This window comes from Bactrocera dorsalis, chromosome 3 (genome assembly GCF_023373825.1).
Source record: "Bactrocera dorsalis isolate Fly_Bdor chromosome 3, ASM2337382v1, whole genome shotgun sequence".
NCBI lineage: Eukaryota > Metazoa > Arthropoda > Insecta > Diptera > Tephritidae > Bactrocera > Bactrocera dorsalis.
In genome coordinates, this window is record NC_064305.1 from 41,948,728 (window position 1) to 41,970,995 (window position 22,268).

At 41.1% G+C, this 22,268-nt stretch overlaps 1 protein-coding gene across 4 annotated transcripts in view; it reads left to right on the forward strand.

The window, feature by feature from the left end:
- The window catches only part of LOC105227050 (tyrosine-protein kinase Shark), a 40,888-nt gene that overhangs the window by 12,844 nt on the left and 5,776 nt on the right, over positions 1 to 22,268 (forward strand). The gene's annotated exons all lie outside the window — the stretch shown is intronic.

Genomic DNA, 22,268 nt, shown 5'->3' on the forward strand with positions numbered 1-22,268 from the left:
TACGGTGTGCCTTGCGTTTGCATCATACCCTATTAGGACATTATCCTTCCTGTTCTCCTCTACTAGTCTGGTGAGCGGGGCCGGTGGTATGTCTTCGTCATGGGCCAAGTAGGAGACCAAAAAGAGGGGCTTTTCCACTGTGATACCTGCTGTGCTGTAATTAAGACAAAGAAATGAATTTATACTTTTATTGATAAGAATGCATGCCCTAAGTTTACCTCTGTTCCGTGTGTAAAACAGGTTATAGTTGCTGCTGTTTAGCCCTTTAATGGTATCTTCATTGACCCAGGGCTCCTGTACTAGGCTGATGTCGATACCCCCCTCGTTCATGAGGGTTGTCAGATTCGCTCTTCGAGTGCTACAGGTTTATCTGTACGCATCTTATGTTATTGAGCATCTCGGGTTTCTTCGATGCCCACATTCCTTAGCAACTGGCTGGCGTCGTCGACCTTTTCCGTGTCGTCTTCGTCAGCCGCTTTGTCGCCTTGGAAGATTTTTAATCTGGCCTTGCGAATTCCGAAGCTGATTTTGTAGTCAGTCTTCTTGACAGCCTCAATGGACTCATCGCAAATGGCCAACAGTATTGGTCTGCTTGCTTTGTTAGGTTTTTCCTCCTTGATCAGCTGCCACTCATCTATACCAGGTATAGATTTGTTTTGCAGTTTGATGCACCTCAGGAGTTTCTCACCTGGCTCCTCCAGAGGGGGTAGCCAAATGCGAGCACGAGGTCTCTTTGGTATATCCCTGGCGGGTATAAGCCTCAATTGGAGGCCTACAAAAGCGTTGCTGATTTTAGCAACACTACCCGTCAGGAAATCTAGCGAGGCCTGGTCCGCGCAGCCCCTGTATAGCCCCTGAGGGTCTCAGAGGAGTCAAATTCCGGGTGAGGACCTGCAGGATTGTCGAGTACAAAGCTTAGCACCATACTCGACAATGTGACGTTGATCTTCTCCCACCTTTCCTGTACAGTGCTCCGAGAGGAGGAATTTCCATCTATGATGGCCACTTGCAGGCTATCCCTGGCTACATCGCAGAAATGTCTTGCCGTTGTTGCGCTGCTGTGTTCACTTTCACTCCGCATCGGTTTTTTGGACAGAGTTTCTGGTATTTCTTTAATAGAGCGATTCTTTTTTTGTGAAGTGCTCTCCTGTTTGTTCTTTTCTAGAGGTTCTGATTGTTTCCTTTTCAGGTAGCTTTCTTACTCCTCTACTATTGATTTGAGGCGCTTTGTTTCTTCCCTAGTATGAAGACTGCCCTCTGCGATTTCTTGCGATTATTTTTGTTTTCTCCTTTAGCCGCCAGTGCACTTTGGTTGGTGCTCATGGCAGCTTTGGGGGTAGACGCTTCCTCCCTTAAATTTGCTGTTTTCACTGCTGTATCTACCGGAATACTTTGGTTGGTATGTCCGGCAGTACTCTTACTCGTCTCCTGGCTGGAGGCAAGTAGTTCGTCTTCTTCGGATTCCGTAATGGGATTCCTATAGTTCATGTCGCCCAGGCATCGGAGGGGATCGTTCGCGATCAGCTATTTATTACCCCCCGCTGACCATTCAGCCCTCGGCACGGGTACCTCGACACCTTGGCTTAGGGTGGTGTTGGTTCGGGTATCCTCTTACTTCCACAATAGGATATGGATTTATTCATCCATATCACTATTGTGGGAGTTATGAAGTGTCTCTCTTAGTTCGTAAGATTAGAGTGCGTTTCCTTTGCGATGCACACTTTACTCTTACTTAAGCCCCTTCGCCACGACAAGGCGACCTACTTCAAAGAGGTCACTAAAAAGTGGGCGGTACCACGCCCATAGTTCAAATTTTACACCGGCCTCTAAAAAGCCTTATACCATTCCGGCGGCAAATTTTTTAGTCTCTGTATATATACATACATAACCATGTATCTATCTCGTTTAGTTTTAGGTGATATGTACCGCTGTTAGGTGAGCAAAATTATAATACTCTGTAGCAACTGGCTGCAAGAGTATAAAAAATGCGTACTTCAAATAGTTGAATTTCTCAAAGTTGAAAGCAAATATCTTGAAAACTATAGATGTCTCGTTTATTTTTTTATTTAAACAAAGCATACATGGCCTACTATACTTGTAAGAGAATCGTCAGCAAGATTTGCGGCCTCAAACCAAGTATAATCATGTGGATGTATACGGATGTCATAAGACCTATACTTACATATGGAGCTTTGGTATGGTGGCCAGCTAAATAAACAATACAACATTAAAAAATTAAATGGTATGCAAAGAGCAGCATGTGCAGGTGTTACTGGTCAATAAGGTCATGTCCGACTGATGCGCTGAATGTGATCCTGCATCAACTACCAATGGACATTTTTATTAACAAACAGCAGCTATTGCGGCGATAAGAATAAACGAATTGGGAGGTTGGAATCAGCAGAACTACGGACATCATCCTAAACAAGCTCACCATTAATGAATCAGACTATATTCTCCCAAAGCTGGATTTCAATAGACACTTCCAGGTGAGGATACCATCTAGACAAGAATGGAGAAGAGGTTCAATAGGAGAGGAGGATACCATCTCAGTCTATACCGACGGGTCCAAAATGGACTGCGAAGTAGGCACGGGGGTATTCTCCGCTGATCTAGGTATATCTCTCTATATACTCGGCTAGCATCTTCCAAGCAGAAGTACTAGGCATAGAAAAAGCCTGCGAAGCTCTATTAGAAAACCACGGGAATATAAATAAAGCAGCTATATTTACGGATAGCCAGGCGGCGCTTCTGGCCTTGTCTTCACCCATGACAAATTCCAGCGTAGTTCACAACTGCAAGAGAGCACTAAGCTCAACAAAAGACAAGCTCCAACTAAACTTAATCTGGGTTCCCGGCCACAGGAACATTTTCGGTAACGAAAAAGCAGACGAGTTGGCAAAGGCAGAAGCTTTCCTCAACGAATCCGAGGCGAATAGGCAATTTCAACAAGTTGCAAATAACTGGTGGAAAAACATTACAAAATGCGTCATAACTAAACAAATATGGCCAACATATGACAGGAAAAGAACCAATGACTTATTAAATAGGTCAAGAAAAAGTATTTACAGAGTAACAGCTACCACAACAGGGCACTGGCCATTTGGCGAACACGCATCCAAAATGGGTTTGCCCTACAACGACATCTGCCGTGGCTGCGGAGTAGCAGGGAACAAGGAAACAATCTTTCACTTTCTCTGCGAATGCCCAGCTCTAGCACATATCCGACACAAAACACTTGGAATCCATCAAGCACCAAACCTTGAATGGATTTCCACTAAAAGCATATCGGACATAAGTAGTTTCATCGAAACCTCAAAATGGTTTGAGAGAGAAGGTGAAACGTAATAGCAGATACAGGAGGTTCTACGAACAGTGTATCAAGATGGCACATCAAGAGCTAATTGAGCCTGATAGGGCTGCACTCCTACCTACCTACCTAGATGTCTCGTGGCTATAACTATTCTTGATCTGGAGAACCTCCTCTACGACCATACCCTTTTAATCCCGAAATCCTTGGACGGTATACTAAAGTTTTCCCGTAAAATGCCTTATAAATTAAAAATACAAGCGTTTTAAATAGTCGACTTTTTGAAATTTAAATGCAATATATATATATATATTTAGGCAATTCACAAGCTTTGTTGTATATCTTATGTCATTTATTTATTTATTTAATAAACCATACGCCAATCGGCTTTATACATCGAATAGTTAGTAAAAATATACAAAATGATATAGAGATATGAATGTGAAAAGTGATATATATACACAATCGGTTGAATGTAAGTAAAGAGTTAGTGGTAGATAAACAGTAAATTTTTGGTTTGCGAGATGAAAGCTTGATATGGCCCTCCATAAAAATGAATGTCTGCGTGTAATGAGTTTACGAGATTAGCAATCCTATTATTTGGTCCGTGGTATACGTAGTTTCGTTGAGTCTAGTTTGTTTTTAACAGTCTGTTATGCCTGAGCGAGAGGCTAGCAGGAGCAAGCTCAAAACTGCTGAGTGCTTCTGAGGAGTCAATCAGACCGTTGACAATTTTGTAGAAAAATGCCGCATCAGCGACCATCCGACGCGAGGTTAAGCTGTTGAGTCTGAAACGGGAGCGGATGTCCTCAGTGGAGAGTCCCTGCATCCTTAACGATTGATGGAACAACAATGTCTTGCAGAATTTGTTTTGAATTCTCTCAACTCGGTTGATTTGTGTATCAGTATATGGAGACCAGATAACACAGCCATACTCTAATATAGGCAGTACAAGTGAACGGTATAGTGTGACCAGAGAATTCGGGTTGTTGAAATCCCTTCCTGTTCTGTTGATGAGTCCAAGCACTTTAAAAGATTGCACAGCTATTTTGTCAAAATGTTTTGCAAATGTGAGTTTGTTGTCTATAGTAATTCCTAGATCCTTGATTTCGGTTAATTCCTGTAGATACTCGTTGTTGAGTTTGTAGTTGGGGACGATGTTGTTATGAGAGCGTGAGAAGGATACGACAGCGCACTTTTTCGCATTGAGATCGAGATTATTTTTAAGGCACCAGGTTGTTAGGCAGTCGATATCTTGTTGTAGTTGTGTGACGTCGGAATCGTTAGAAACAATTCTGAAGATTTTCAAATCATCGGCATATAGCAGACATGCAGACTGTATGTTGTGTACAATGTCATTGATAAAAATATTAAAGAGTAGTGGTCCTAAATGCGATCCCTGAGGAACTCCAGATGTGACCTCATATTCTCTAGACAGATGTCCATCAACCCTGACTTGTAGGAACCTGTCAGTTAAATATGAGTTAAGCCAATCCAGTGCGGTGCCATTGACGCCATATTTATTTAGTTTTGAGACGAGTATCATATGGTCAACACGGTCAAAAGCTTTACTAAAATCGGTGTAGATTGAATGTACCTTTTGTCCTTCGTTCAGTGCGTTGAGTATATAGTTGACATACAGATAGAGATTTGACACAGTTGATCTACCACCCACAAATCCATGTTGTTTTATAGTGATGATCTCCTTGAAGGTTAGTGATAGTTGAGGCAGAACCAACTTTTCAAAGAGCTTGGCTAATGCTGATTGGATGCAGATGGGCCTGTAGTTAGCTACTTCAGACCTTAGGCCGCTTTTGTGTATTGGACTCACATAAGACAGTTTCCAGGCAAGAGGGAAGCAACCTGATTTTAGAGAGTAGTTAAAGATATGAGTGAGGGGCTCACAAAGCTCGATGGCGCAGTTTAAAAAAAAAAAACGTTTGGTATCCCATCTGGTCCGGCACTTTTGTTTGGATTTAATTTCAGTAGCTGCTGCAGAACATCATTGTGTAGGACCTCTAAGCTGTGAACGTTGGTTGACGATCCAGTTGAGTTAGCATCAACGAGCTGATTGCCGTGAGTATGTGTGGAGAATGTAGTCTTGAAATATGAGGCGAAAAGATTGCTAATATCCGGGCCGGTGTCAGCTATTTGGTCCATCCAGGACATTGAGGATGGTATATCAATATTATTTTGTTTCTTATCTTTTATAAATTTCCAAAATGCGTTGGTGTCAGACTGGACCATGTTCTCAACTTTGTTTACGTAACTACTGTAACATTCCGCACTGAGTCTTTTGCAGTCCCTTCTTAGAGTACTAAAACGGTTGTAATTGTGTTGGTTTTCCCTTTTCTTGTATTGAGTGTGTGCTGATTTTTTGAGCTTAATCTTGTTTATGAGTTCATAGGAGAACCAGCAGGGATAGGTACTGATGGATTTTTTGTGAACCGGTACATATTGTGATATTCCTACTTCAAGGGTATTGTATAACTTTTGACTTTACTTTCAATGGTGTCCAGTGCGTACAGTACCGTCCAATTGACTCGGTGAAAGAAAGCGTTGAGGCTGACGTAATCAGCTTTCTTGAATGAGTAAGCGACTGGATTAAAATGCTCTAAGTTCAGTTGAAATTTTAGATTTATGACGAAGGCAGGATGATATTTGTCCTCAAGAACAAGAGGTAAGGTTTTATCCACGTAAGCCTCAACATTGCTGAAACAAAGGTCCAGAAGATTGTTCTGGAGGTTATTTATGTTATTTATTTGGATGCATTCCAGTAAAGCAAGTCCATCGTATACAAATTTTTCGCAATCGGCTCTGGGGGTGCTGCTTGACAAGTTGAAGTCACCAACGATTATTAGCTTTGCGTTATTGTATTTGACATTGATATAGTTGAGAGTTGTAAGTAGTTTACGATAAGTTTCTAGTGTTGTAAGAGGCGGCATGTATACACATCCAACAATTATATTAAGTACAGTACCTATGATTTTTACGAATACCAATTCCAAATCTCTGTCATCTGTGGTAATTAAATCGGCATGGATGTGACGTTTGACGGCGATGAAGACGCCACCACCACGATCTAGACCAGTGTATATTGGATCTCTATCTCTTCTAAAAATTTTATAAGTGCTATCAGTTATCTCGCCATCATTAATTGACGAGTTTAACCACGACTCAGTGATACAGAGTAGATCATGACCACTAGCCGCAGATACTGTCATAAACTTAGACAGCTTTGTCCGAAGGCCTCTGGTGTTTTGGTAATAAATCTGAAGGGTTTTCAGGTTTCTTTTTCTTACTGATCGAACGAAAATTCTTTTTCACTATCTGCGGTACTCCTCGAATGTATTTGATGGTTTTGCTCGTGTCACCATTTTTGACGAGAGTATCGAGTTCGGATCGTAGCTCACTGAGAAGAGACTGCTGTGCTGGAGTCTGATTAGATTTGAAGGTAACTGTCATTCCATCGCGTTGGTTAAGCCTGAAAATCTCCCTAGCATCGGTCGCTGAATGAGTTTCAATGAGCAGGGGACGTGTACGGCCGGTTGCCGGACGACCTAGTCTACGAATCCTGAATTGAGGTATTTTGGCAGAGATTTCGGGGGGTAAGACTGCCGAGAGCGAAGTTTTGTCGGCTTCCAGTCTGTCATTACCAGCAGCATTAGTAGCTTCAGTGATGCCAAGGGCAATGACATTACTCTCTCTCCTTTTTCGATCGTTCATCCCCCTTATGATGTCTTCCGGAGATGATACATTCCTGTAGGAGTTGTGCTTGTTTTCTACGGAGGAGATCCTGTCACTCAAGTTAGAATATTTTTTTCAATGGCAACGTTCTGCTTAGAAAGCTTGTATACTTCTTTCTTGAGTTCAGCGATACTCTCCCCGATGGTTTGTTTAAAATTATCAAATTTGTTAGTGAATGTTTGGGAAAATTGTTCGAATTGCTTCTTGAGAATTGTTTCTAATTTATCAATATTATCATCTCCACTAACATCAGGCTCCTCATCAGATGCAATATCGATGTTTCTAACACTAGCCTCAAATTCACTGCATACGGTGCATCTCCACTGTATGTCATGTTTTTTGATTTTAGTAGCAATGACATTAAATTCTGCATTACTCAGTTTCATACATTCAACGTGGTACCATTTCTGACATAATGCACATCTTAGACCTTTTGTATTTTTTCGTACTGGTTCTGAGCAGCTATGCGGTAGCATCAACTTGCTTTTTGGGTGGCATGTTGAGTATTAATGTATTCGCACTTACACAAATGTTTAAATGTTAAACAGACGTCGGTAGATCAATATTGTTGTGCAACAATTGTACAATATTGTGCAGAAGTAAATAAGTTGTACTTATGAGTTTACATATTGATTTTCACTTATAATTTTGAATAATTTTTAATTATTTTAACAGAGCGTTCTTAACATACACGTCTGAACGGTAGCCCTCAGAGTTGCCATTTTTTATTTATATTTTTGTCATATTTTAATATTCTTAAAAAATACGACACTTGTGAGCACCCTTAACTGTTGTATGTCATATTTTGTCATATTTCTACACTTAATCAGCTGATTGCATATTGCATACTTTTGGGCGCACTACTTTCCATCCTACCGTCTGCTCCGTGTCTTCGATGAAACGACCATAAAAGCTTTGAGCCGTTGGTTTCTTAAAAAAAAAAATATTTGACTTTGTTTTGTTTTTTTTTTTAATTTTTAAATAAAATCGTTTGCAGCCACACAAACTTCAAAATATTTTCATATTTCACTTATATTCAACTTAATTTACCTGAATATCGTGGTTTCCTTCCATATTAATAACGAAATTTATTAAATTTATTAATTTCCAACACTTAAACGCCAATAATAAGAAAATAAACAAAAACAGCTGATAGAATACCGAACTCAAGAAACATACCACGCAGTGTTGTATCAGTCATAAAAAAATATGACAATATGACTATATGACACACTATTACACCTTGTGAATACCCTAATTGTTAATCTGAAGAATTTCATGCATCCGTACATTTCCATTTTACTCACAAAATCGCGGGATGCTACTCTAAATCCCTGTCGTATTTTCAGCATACAATTTTTAGTACATTATTACTAAATTCAAACAGATTTGAGAAGTTGGAAAACTTTATGGGAGTGTTACGCCAAAAAAGTAGCAACCGGCTGAAAGTAAAGTAGTGTATCTGTGTATCAGTTAGGTAGGTTGGTAGGTAAGAGCTGCCATTTTGATGCACTGTCATAAGACTTTATCTTGATATCACATCCAGCACCGTTTAGGTGCTTCCAACTAGGACATATCGCACACAAATGTAGGAGCCCCATTGATAGGTCATCCCTTTGTACTCGTTGCGGAACCGCAGGTCACATGGCAAAGACATGTACGAATTCCCCGAGTTGTATGCTCTGCAAAGGGGAACACTCTGTTCTGAGTAAGGCCTGTCCTAAATACGCAGATATGTTGAAGTCAACGGAAAAATGAAGATACTGCAACTCAATCTCAATCATTGCGCTGCAGCACAAGACCTTCTAAAACAGACGGTGCTAGAAGAAAACATAGATGTCGCCATATTAAGCGAACAATATTCTCAACGTTCGGAAAGCACTTGGTGTAAAGATATAAGTGGCAAAGCAGCAATATGGGCCTGCAAAGGACAAGCCTTCACATCTCGCTCCAAAGAAACCCATAATGGCTTTACATGGGCGAATTTACAAGGAATATTTTTTGTAAGCTGCTATGCTCGACCTAGCGCAACAATTAGCGAATTTGAAGATTTTCTCCTGGAGTTGTCTCTAGAAATCAGAAGCAAATCGCCAATATTAATAGCGGGAGATTTCAACGCATGGTCCACTGCTTGGGGTAGTAGAATTACAAACCATCGTGGTCGCCTCATTTTAGAGATCTTGAGTCAAACAAATCTTATGATTATAAACAGTGGGACACAAAATACCTTTCAAAAGGGAAGTAAAGGATCAATAATAGACCTAATGTTTGCTAAAGATGCGCTTAGCAGGCATATAAAGTGGAAGGTGTCAGACATGTATACAAATAGCGACCACATGGCTATAATTGCCGAAGTTTCGCTCTCCCAGGAAACGGAACTCTGTCGTAGAAATACTTGTCGAAAACGAAGCTGGCAGCAAAAAGACTTTGATATTGGCGTTTTTGAGAGTGTTTGGAGTGAGGCAAAGGCATCAGGCGAAGATGCCGCCCACTTAGTATTCGCTGTGCAGAAGGAGCTAGTTGCAGCATGCGATGCAACTATGCGCAGGACGAGGCACAATATAAATAGGAAGCCGGTATACTGGTGGAACGACGAAATCGCCAAGCTGAGGAAGCTCTGTCACTCAGCTAGACGCCGCCACCAGCGTAACCAGGGAGGTGATAACGAACTCAGCCTCAGAGAATCATTTAAATATCAGAAAAAGCTCCTGAAGTCAGCTATTATCCGTAGTAAGAGATCCTGTTTCGAAAAGCTCTGTGAAGAAGCGAACATAGACCCCTGGGGAACGGCATACAAAATTTGTATGTCGAAGTTTAAACATAAGTCTCAGCAACCTAAGAACGCATCCTTTATGAAAAATGTTGTCGAAGCGTTATTCCCGACACATGCCTCCATTTCCTATACTAAACGAAACGAAGCTACGGAGCCACCCCTATTAGTCACAGAAGACGAACTTTTGGCTATTGCGAAAAAAATCAAAAACTCTAAAGCGCCCGGAATAGATGGTATACCAAAGGAAGCCATAACTCTAAGACCCAACTTATTTGTTAACATGTACAATGCGTGTATATTAGAAGGGGTGTTCCCTGATCCGTGGAAGAAACCGCTTGGAGTTAGCAATCCAAAAAGCCGGCGGATTATCAGAGAGACAATACGGCTTTATTAAAAAGAGGTCCACTATTGACGCACTAAGAGAAATAGTTGATACTGCAAAATGTGCAATAAGCGGAAAAAGATGGAAAGGTGGTAGGAAAAAATACTGCGCGCTAATAACCCTGGATGTGAAGAATGCGTTCAACTCCGCAAAGTGGGCAAATATAATAAAAGCTCTACACGATATACATGCTCCTCAGTATCTGATAAATATTATAATGAGTTATTTTCAAAATAGGAGATTGCTATACGAGACGGACGAGGGAACTCAGAGCTACCCTATCTCCAGTGGAGTACCGCAAGGTTCGGTTTTAGGCCCGCTGCTATGGAACCTGATGTACGACGGGGTGTAAAAAATACCGCAATCAAAAAATGTGAAAACAGTCGCTTATGCGGATGACCTCATAGTGGTAGCTGTAGCTAAACATCTGGATGACCTCCGGATCAAATGCAATGACAGCATAAATGGTCTGCGCCGATGGTTTACTACTATGAGTCTAGAGCTGGCTGAGCAGAAAACAGAAGTCCTGCTCATAAGCTCAAGGAAAATTGAGGAGAAAATATCGCTGACCATCGGAGAATGTGAGATTACTTCACAGCCGCAGTTGAAGTATCTTGGGGTAATAGTGGACTCAAGACTCAAGTTCAAAGAACACTTGAAAAATGCGACAAGTAAAGCAAATAGAATATATAATGCGTTGTCTAGAATGATGGCAAATAAAGGCTGTGTGCGTTCCAGCCGACGATGTTTAATAGCTAAGGCAATAAGTTCAGTGATCCTGTATGCGGCTCCAATATGGATACAGGCACTAGAAACAAAATCATATGCTAGACCAATTAACACTGCATAGGCTTTCAGCAATACGAGTGATAAGTGCTTTCCGAACCTACCGTCTGCTGCGTGTCTTCGATGAAACGACCATAAAAGCTTTGAGCCGTTGGTTTCTTAAAAAAAAAAATATTTGACTTTGTTTTGTTTTTTTTTAATTTTTAAATAAAATCGTTTGCAGCCACACAAACTTCCAAATATTTTCATATTTCACTTATATTCAACTTAATTTACCTGAATATCGTGGTTTCCTTCCATATTAATAACGAAATTTATTAAATTTATTAATTTCCAACACTTAAACGCCAATAATAAGAAAATAAACAAAAACAGCTGATAGAATACCGAACTCAAGAAACATACCACGCAGTGTTGTATCAGTCATAAAAAAATATGACAGTATGACTATATGACACACTATTACACCTTGTGAATACCCTAATTGTTAATCTGAAGAATTTCATGCATCCGTACATTTCCATTTTACTCACAAAATCGCGGGATGCTACTCTAAATCCCTGTCGTATTTTCAGCATACAATTTTTAGTACATTATTACTAAATTCAAACAGATTTGAGAAGTTGGAAAACTTTATGGGAGTGTTACGCCAAAAAAGTAGCAACCGGCTGAAAGTAAAGTAGTGTATCTGTGTATCAGTTAGGTAGGTTGGTAGGTAAGAGCTGCCATTTTGATGCACTGTCATAAGACTTTATCTTGATATCACATCCAGCACCGTTTAGGTGCTTCCAACTAGGACATATCGCACACAAATGTAGGAGCCCCATTGATAGGTCATCCCTTTGTACTCGTTGCGGAACCGCAGGTCACATGGCAAAGACATGTACGAATTCCCCGAGTTGTATGCTCTGCAAAGGGGAACACTCTGTTCTGAGTAAGGCCTGTCCTAAATACGCAGATATGTTGAAGTCAACGGAAAAATGAAGATACTGCAACTCAATCTCAATCATTGCGCTGCAGCACAAGACCTTCTAAAACAGACGGTGCTAGAAGAAAACATAGATGTCGCCATATTAAGCGAACAATATTCTCAACGTTCGGAAAGCACTTGGTGTAAAGATATAAGTGGCAAAGCAGCAATATGGGCCTGCAAAGGACAAGCCTTCACATCTCGCTCCAAAGAAACCCATAATGGCTTTACATGGGCGAATTTACAAGGAATATTTTTTGTAAGCTGCTATGCTCGACCTAGCGCAACAATTAGCGAATTTGAAGATTTTCTCCTGGAGTTGTCTCTAGAAATCAGAAGCAAATCGCCAATATTAATAGCGGGAGATTTCAACGCATGGTCCACTGCTTGGGGTAGTAGAATTACAAACCATCGTGGTCGCCTCATTTTAGAGATCTTGAGTCAAACAAATCTTATGATTATAAACAGTGGGACACAAAATACCTTTCAAAAGGGAAGTAAAGGATCAATAATAGACCTAATGTTTGCTAAAGATGCGCTTAGCAGGCATATAAAGTGGAAGGTGTCAGACATGTATACAAATAGCGACCACATGGCTATAATTGCCGAAGTTTCGCTCTCCCAGGAAACGGAACTCTGTCGTAGAAATACTTGTCGAAAACGAAGCTGGCAGCAAAAAGACTTTGATATTGGCGTTTTTGAGAGTGTTTGGAGTGAGGCAAAGGCATCAGGCGAAGATGCCGCCCACTTAGTATTCGCTGTGCAGAAGGAGCTAGTTGCAGCATGCGATGCAACTATGCGCAGGACGAGGTACAATATAAATAGGAAGCCGGTATACTGGTGGTACGACGAAATCGCCAAGCTGAGGAAGCTCTGTCACTCAGCTAGACGCCGCCACCAGCGTAACCAGGGAGGTGATAACGAACTCAGCCTCAGAGAATCATTTAAATATCAGAAAAAGCTCCTGAAGTCAGCTATTATCCGTAGTAAGAGATCCTGTTTCGAAAAGCTCTGTGAAGAAGCGAACATAGACCCCTGGGGAACGGCATACAAAATTTGTATGTCGAAGTTTAAACATAAGTCTCAGCAACCTAAGAACGCATCCTTTATGAAAAATGTTGTCGAAGCGTTATTCCCGACACATGCCTCCATTTCCTATACTAAACGAAACGAAGCTACGGAGCCACCCCTATTAGTCACAGAAGACGAACTTTTGGCTATTGCGAAAAAAATCAAAAACTCTAAAGAGCCCGGAATAGATGGTATACTAAAGGAAGCCATAACTCTAAGACCCAACTTATTTGTTAACATGTACAATGCGTGTATATTAGAAGGGGTGTTCCCTGATCCGTGGAAGAAACCGCTTGGAGTTAGCAATCCAAAAAGCCGGCGGATTATCAGAGAGACAATACGGCTTTATTAAAAAGAGGTCCACTATTGACGCACTAAGAGAAATAGTTGATACTGCAAAATGTGCAATAAGCGGAAAAAGATGGAAAGGTGGTAGGAAAAAATACTGCGCGCTAATAACCCTGGATGTGAAGAATGCGTTCAACTCCGCAAAGTGGGCAAATATAATAAAAGCTCTACACGATATACATGCTCCTCAGTATCTGATAAATATTATAATGAGTTATTTTCAAAATAGGAGATTGCTATACGAGACGGACGAGGGAACTCAGAGCTACCCTATCTCCAGTGGAGTACCGCAAGGTTCGGTTTTAGGCCCGCTGCTATGGAACCTGATGTACGACGGGGTGTAAAAAATACCGCAATCAAAAAATGTGAAAACAGTCGCTTATGCGGATGACCTCATAGTGGTAGCTGTAGCTAAACATCTGGATGACCTCCGGATCAAATGCAATGACAGCATAAATGGTCTGCGCCGATGGTTTACTACTATGAGTCTAGAGCTGGCTGAGCAGAAAACAGAAGTCCTGCTCATAAGCTCAAGGAAAATTGAGGAGAAAATATCGCTGACCATCGGAGAATGTGAGATTACTTCACAGCCGCAGTTGAAGTATCTTGCGGTAATAGTGGACTCAAGACTTAAGTTCAAAGAACACTTGAAAAATGCGACAAGTAAAGCAAATAGAATATATAATGCGTTGTCTAGAATGATGGCAAATAAAGGCTGTGTGCGTTCCAGCCGACGATGTTTAATAGCTAAGGCAATAAGTTCAGTGATCCTGTATGCGGCTCCAATATGGATACAGGCACTAGAAACAAAATCATATGCTAGACCAATTAACACTGCATAGGCTTTCAGCAATACGAGTGATAAGTGCTTTCCGAACCTACCGTCTGCTGCGTGTCTTCGATGAAACGACCATAAAAGCTTTGAGCCGTTGGTTTCTTAAAAAAAAAAAATATTTGACTTTGTTTTGTTTTTTTTTAATTTTTAAATAAAATCGTTTGCAGCCACACAAACTTCAAAATATTTTCATATTTCACTTATATTCAACTTAATTTACCTGAATATCGTGGTTTCCTTCCATATTAATAACGAAATTTATTAAATTTATTAATTTCCAACACTTAAACGCCAATAATAAGAAAATAAACAAAAACAGCTGATAGAATACCGAACTCAAGAAACATACCACGCAGTGTTGTATCAGTCATAAAAAAATATGACAATATGACTATATGACACACTATTACACCTTGTGAATACCCTAATTGTTAATCTGAAGAATTTCATGCATCCGTACATTTCCATTTTACTCACAAAATCGCGGGATGCTACTCTAAATCCCTGTCGTATTTTCAGCATACAATTTTTAGTACATTATTACTAAATTCAAACAGATTTGAGAAGTTGGAAAACTTTATGGGAGTGTTACGCCAAAAAAGTAGCAACCGGCTGAAAGTAAAGTAGTGTATCTGTGTATCAGTTAGGTAGGTTGGTAGGTAAGAGCTGCCATTTTGATGCACTGTCATAAGACTTTATCTTGATATCACATCCAGCACCGTTTAGGTGCTTCCAACTAGGACATATCGCACACAAATGTAGGAGCCCCATTGATAGGTCATCCCTTTGTACTCGTTGCGGAACCGCAGGTCACATGGCAAAGACATGTACGAATTCCCCGAGTTGTATGCTCTGCAAAGGGGAACACTCTGTTCTGAGTAAGGCCTGTCCTAAATACGCAGATATGTTGAAGTCAACGGAAAAATGAAGATACTGCAACTCAATCTCAATCATTGCGCTGCAGCACAAGACCTTCTAAAACAGACGGTGCTAGAAGAAAACATAGATGTCGCCATATTAAGCGAACAATATTCTCAACGTTCGGAAAGCACTTGGTGTAAAGATATAAGTGGCAAAGCAGCAATATGGGCCTGCAAAGGACAAGCCTTCACATCTCGCTCCAAAGAAACCCATAATGGCTTTACATGGGCGAATTTACAAGGAATATTTTTTGTAAGCTGCTATGCTCGACCTAGCGCAACAATTAGCGAATTTGAAGATTTTCTCCTGGAGTTGTCTCTAGAAATCAGAAGCAAATCGCCAATATTAATAGCGGGAGATTTCAACGCATGGTCCACTGCTTGGGGTAGTAGAATTACAAACCATCGTGGTCGCCTCATTTTAGAGATCTTGAGTCAAACAAATCTTATGATTATAAACAGTGGGACACAAAATACCTTTCAAAAGGGAAGTAAAGGATCAATAATAGACCTAATGTTTGCTAAAGATGCGCTTAGCAGGCATATAAAGTGGAAGGTGTCAGACATGTATACAAATAGCGACCACATGGCTATAATTGCCGAAGTTTCGCTCTCCCAGGAAACGGAACTCTGTCGTAGAAATACTTGTCGAAAACGAAGCTGGCAGCAAAAAGACTTTGATATTGGCGTTTTTGAGAGTGTTTGGAGTGAGGCAAAGGCATCAGGCGAAGATGCCGCCCACTTAGTATTCGCTGTGCAGAAGGAGCTAGTTGCAGCATGCGATGCAACTATGCGCAGGACGAGGTACAATATAAATAGGAAGCCGGTATACTGGTGGTACGACGAAATCGCCAAGCTGAGGAAGCTCTGTCACTCAGCTAGACGCCGCCACCAGCGTAACCAGGGAGGTGATAACGAACTCAGCCTCAGAGAATCATTTAAATATCAGAAAAAGCTCCTGAAGTCAGCTATTATCCGTAGTAAGAGATCCTGTTTCGAAAAGCTCTGTGAAGAAGCGAACATAGACCCCTGGGGAACGGCATACAAAATTTGTATGTCGAAGTTTAAACATAAGTCTCAGCAACCTAAGAACGCATCCTTTATGAAAAATGTTGTCGAAGCGTTATTCCCGACACATGCCTCCATTTCCTATACTAAACGAAACGAAGCTACGGAGCCACCCCTATTAGTCACAGAAGACGAACTTTTGATTGCGAAAAAAATCAAAAACTCTAAAGCGCCCGGAATAGATGGTATACTAAAGGAAGCCATAACTCTAAGACCCAACTTATTTGTTAACATGTACAATGCGTGTATATTAGAAGGGGTGTTCCCTGATCCGTGGAAGAAACCGCTTGGAGTTAGCAATCCAAAAAGCCGGCGGATTATCAGAGAGACAATACGGCTTTATTAAAAAGAGGTCCACTATTGACGCACTAAGAGAAATAGTTGATACTGCAAAATGTGCAATAAGCGGAAAAAGATGGAAAGGTGGTAGGAAAAAATACTGCGCGCTAATAACCCTGGATGTGAAGAATGCGTTCAACTCCGCAAAGTGGGCAAATATAATAAAAGCTCTACACGATATACATGCTCCTCAGTATCTGATAAATATTATAATGAGTTATTTTCAAAATAGGAGATTGCTATACGAGACGGACGAGGGAACTCAGAGCTACCCTATCTCCAGTGGAGTACCGCAAGGTTCGGTTTTAGGCCCGCTGCTATGGAACCTGATGTACGACGGGGTGTAAAAAATACCGCAATCAAAAAATGTGAAAACAGTCGCTTATGCGGATGACCTCATAGTGGTAGCTGTAGCTAAACATCTGGATGACCTCCGGATCAAATGCAATGACAGCATAAATGGTCTGCGCCGATGGTTTACTACTATGAGTCTAGAGCTGGCTGAGCAGAAAACAGAAGTCCTGCTCATAAGCTCAAGGAAAATTGAGGAGAAAATATCGCTGACCATCGGAGAATGTGAGATTACTTCACAGCCGCAGTTGAAGTATCTTGGGGTAATAGTGGACTCAAGACTCAAGTTCAAAGAACACTTGAAAAATGCGACAAGTAAAGCAAATAGAATATATAATGCGTTGTCTAGAATGATGGCAAATAAAGGCTGTGTGCGTTCCAGCCGACGATGTTTAATAGCTAAGGCAATAAGTTCAGTGATCCTGTATGCGGCTCCAATATGGATACAGGCACTAGAAACAAAATCATATGCTAGACCAATTAACACTGCATAGGCTTTCAGCAATACGAGTGATAAGTGCTTTCCGAACCTACCGTCTGCTGCGTGTCTTCGATGAAACGACCATAAAAGCTTTGAGCCGTTGGTTTCTTAAAAAAAAAAAATATTTGACTTTGTTTTGTTTTTTTTTAATTTTTAAATAAAATCGTTTGCAGCCACACAAACTTCAAAATATTTTCATATTTCACTTATATTCAACTTAATTTACCTGAATATCGTGGTTTCCTTCCATATTAATAACGAAATTTATTAAATTTATTAATTTCCAACACTTAAACGCCAATAATAAGAAAATAAACAAAAACAGCTGATAGAATACCGAACTCAAGAAACATACCAGGCAGTGTTGTATCAGTCATAAAAAAATATGACAATATGACTATATGACACACTATTACACCTTGTGAATACCCTAATTGTTAATCTGAAGAATTTCATGCATCCGTACATTTCCATTTTACTCACAAAATCGCGGGATGCTACTCTAAATCCCTGTCGTATTTTCAGCATACAATTTTTAGTACATTATTACTAAATTCAAACAGATTTGAGAAGTTGGAAAACTTTATGGGAGTGTTACGCCAAAAAAGTAGCAACCGGCTGAAAGTAAAGTAGTGTATCTGTGTATCAGTTAGGTAGGTTGGTAGGTAAGAGCTGCCATTTTGATGCACTGTCATAAGACTTTATCTTGATATCACATCCAGCACCGTTTAGGTGCTTCCAACTAGGACATATCGCACACAAATGTAGGAGCCCCATTGATAGGTCATCCCTTTGTACTCGTTGCGGAACCGCAGGTCACATGGCAAAGACATGTACGAATTCCCCGAGTTGTATGCTCTGCAAAGGGGAACACTCTGTTCTGAGTAAGGCCTGTCCTAAATACGCAGATATGTTGAAGTCAACGGAAAAATGAAGATACTGCAACTCAATCTCAATCATTGCGCTGCAGCACAAGACCTTCTAAAACAGACGGTGCTAGAAGAAAACATAGATGTCGCCATATTAAGCGAACAATATTCTCAACGTTCGGAAAGCACTTGGTGTAAAGATATAAGTGGCAAAGCAGCAATATGGGCCTGCAAAGGACAAGCCTTCACATCTCGCTCCAAAGAAACCCATAATGGCTTTACATGGGCGAATTTACAAGGAATATTTTTTGTAAGCTGCTATGCTCGACCTAGCGCAACAATTAGCGAATTTGAAGATTTTCTCCTGGAGTTGTCTCTAGAAATCAGAAGCAAATCGCCAATATTAATAGCGGGAGATTTCAACGCATGGTCCACTGCTTGGGGTAGTAGAATTACAAACCATCGTGGTCGCCTCATTTTAGAGATCTTGAGTCAAACAAATCTTATGATTATAAACAGTGGGACACAAAATACCTTTCAAAAGGGAAGTAAAGGATCAATAATAGACCTAATGTTTGCTAAAGATGCGCTTAGCAGGCATATAAAGTGGAAGGTGTCAGACATGTATACAAATAGCGACCACATGGCTATAATTGCCGAAGTTTCGCTCTCCCAGGAAACGGAACTCTGTCGTAGAAATACTTGTCGAAAACGAAGCTGGCAGCAAAAAGACTTTGATATTGGCGTTTTTGAGAGTGTTTGGAGTGAGGCAAAGGCATCAGGCGAAGATGCCGCCCACTTAGTATTCGCTGTGCAGAAGGAGCTAGTTGCAGCATGCGATGCAACTATGCGCAGGACGAGGTACAATATAAATAGGAAGCCGGTATACTGGTGGTACGACGAAATCGCCAAGCTGAGGAAGCTCTGTCACTCAGCTAGACGCCGCCACCAGCGTAACCAGGGAGGTGATAACGAACTCAGCCTCAGAGAATCATTTAAATATCAGAAAAAGCTCCTGAAGTCAGCTATTATCCGTAGTAAGAGATCCTGTTTCGAAAAGCTCTGTGAAGAAGCGAACATAGACCCCTGGGGAACGGCATACAAAATTTGTATGTCGAAGTTTAAACATAAGTCTCAGCAACCTAAGAACGCATCCTTTATGAAAAATGTTGTCGAAGCGTTATTCCCGACACATGCCTCCATTTCCTATACTAAACGAAACGAAGCTACGGAGCCACCCCTATTAGTCACAGAAGACGAACTTTTGGCTATTGCGAAAAAAATCAAAAACTCTAAAGCGCCCGGAATAGATGGTATACCAAAGGAAGCCATAACTCTAAGACCCAACTTATTTGTTAACATGTACAATGCGTGTATATTAGAAGGGGTGTTCCCTGATCCGTGGAAGAAACCGCTTGGAGTTAGCAATCCAAAAAGCCGGCGGATTATCAGAGAGACAATACGGCTTTATTAAAAAGAGGTCCACTATTGACGCACTAAGAGAAATAGTTGATACTGCAAAATGTGCAATAAGCGGAAAAAGATGGAAAGGTGGTAGGAAAAAATACTGCGCGCTAATAACCCTGGATGTGAAGAATGCGTTCAACTCCGCAAAGTGGGCAAATATAATAAAAGCTCTACACGATATACATGCTCCTCAGTATCTGATAAATATTATAATGAGTTATTTTCAAAATAGGAGATTGCTATACGAGACGGACGAGGGAACTCAGAGCTACCCTATCTCCAGTGGAGTACCGCAAGGTTCGGTTTTAGGCCCGCTGCTATGGAACCTGATGTACGACGGGGTGTAAAAAATACCGCAATCAAAAAATGTGAAAACAGTCGCTTATGCGGATGACCTCATAGTGGTAGCTGTAGCTAAACATCTGGATGACCTCCGGATCAAATGCAATGACAGCATAAATGGTCTGCGCCGATGGTTTACTACTATGAGTCTAGAGCTGGCTGAGCAGAAAACAGAAGTCCTGCTCATAAGCTCAAGGAAAATTGAGGAGAAAATATCGCTGACCATCGGAGAATGTGAGATTACTTCACAGCCGCAGTTGAAGTATCTTGGGGTAATAGTGGACTCAAGACTCAAGTTCAAAGAACACTTGAAAAATGCGACAAGTAAAGCAAATAGAATATATAATGCGTTGTCTAGAATGATGGCAAATAAAGGCTGTGTGCGTTCCAGCCGACGATGTTTAATAGCTAAGGCAATAAGTTCAGTGATCCTGTATGCGGCTCCAATATGGATACAGGCACTAGAAACAAAATCATATGCTAGACCAATTAACACTGCATAGGCTTTCAGCAATACGAGTGATAAGTGCTTTCCGAACCATTTCAAATGACGCTGCTGAGGTATTAGCCAGTATGGCACCGATTGACATCCAGGGTGACGAATTCGCGCGAATACATAACTTAGCAGAGACGTCTACTACAGCAAAAAGAGAAGAGAGAATAAAAAGCATTGCAATGTGGCAGCAGCGGTGGCAAACTTCATGCAAAGGACGGTGGACCTACCGACTGATTTCGGACATACACTCGTGGATAGGTAGGAAACATGGAGACCTGGATTTCCACCTTACCCAAATGCTCAGTGGGCATGGTTTCTTCAGAAGCTATCTCTTCAAATATCGTCATGACTTTAGTCAATACTGTTCGACGTGTACAGAGTGTATAGAAGCCTCTGAACACGTGTTCTTTTATTGCCCACGGTTTTCAAGTATAAGGGAAATGTTGAAAACCACCCTGGGAGGTAGTATCACGGTGGAAAATTTGACTGCACATATGTGTGAGTCCTCTGTAAAGTGGAAAGCTGTCAGTAGAGCGGCAAATCTAATTATGACAAAGTTGAGACATTTAGAACAGATTAGGCGTCAGTCAGTCCGTGCATTAGAGGAGACTTAAACGTCTTCTTCTCTCCCATGAAGTAATACTTTGTCTAGTGGTCCCGTGGGAGAGACATGAGGTGGGAGTAGGTTAGGTTTAGCGGATTAAAGTCCCGCACTCCGGCTTTCTATGCTTCCTCCTACTATAAAAAAAAAAAAAAAAATATCACATCCATTCGAGTGTTCAAACCATTTGGTGTTCTCAATGAACCTACTTACCTCCGTTATGATTTTGTAGATAGATATTTAAGTTCAGGATCCCATGGATTCCAAAACTTCGATGTCTGATTTGTGTTAAAGCTAGGCACTCACAGAGGGCGTAAAAAACAGTTCCCTGGCTTCCTTCAAGTTTGTAACTGCGGCACGTGATATAGTATGATATTCCCCTTTTTAACGCATGTTCTCCAAATGGCCAGTGCCCCGCTATGGTAGCTGTAAGCCTGTATATTTTCCTGGACCTATGTAATAAGTCCTTGGTTTTTATTCTGTCATAGTTTGGTCATATTTGTTTCGTTATCCTTAATTTGTTTATAGATCTGCATCTATCCTGCTCTATTTGTTCAAATTGTGTACTAAGCTCCCTCTTGACCGCTCCTAGCGGACATGATATTGTCTATGCTTTATAAGACAAGCTAACCTGCCAGTTAGCTTAAACCCGTCCTTGCTTTGTTTACTACGCCGGCGACCAAAAAGCTAGTTGTTGTTGTTTTAACGGTTATCAGTCCCCGTTAGGATGGTGAGGGTTATCAGTATTGTCGTCGACTTCATCCAACGGGAGGCTCAGGCAACCTGTTGTTTCGACGGGGTCGGACCAAAGAGGAAAGGGTGTTAGATGGGTGGGTTTGGTAGGGCAAAGAGGTGCTCAGTGTCATGCGGAGACTCGTTGCATGCAGGACATACGTTGGGTATGTCAGGGTCTATTCTGGATTAGTAGGAGTTTAACCTGCTCTTCGTCTGCGATAGGTGGTGGTTTGACTCCAAGAACGCCATTCACTGGAAGGGAGTCGGTGAAGGTGTTGATGGCTCCACTGTGAGTGGTCAGTACCTGTCGAAAGTCTGCTGCATCCGAGGTCTGGTCGGCGTACTGTACGACGTCGTCGACGTGGTCGAGGAATGCA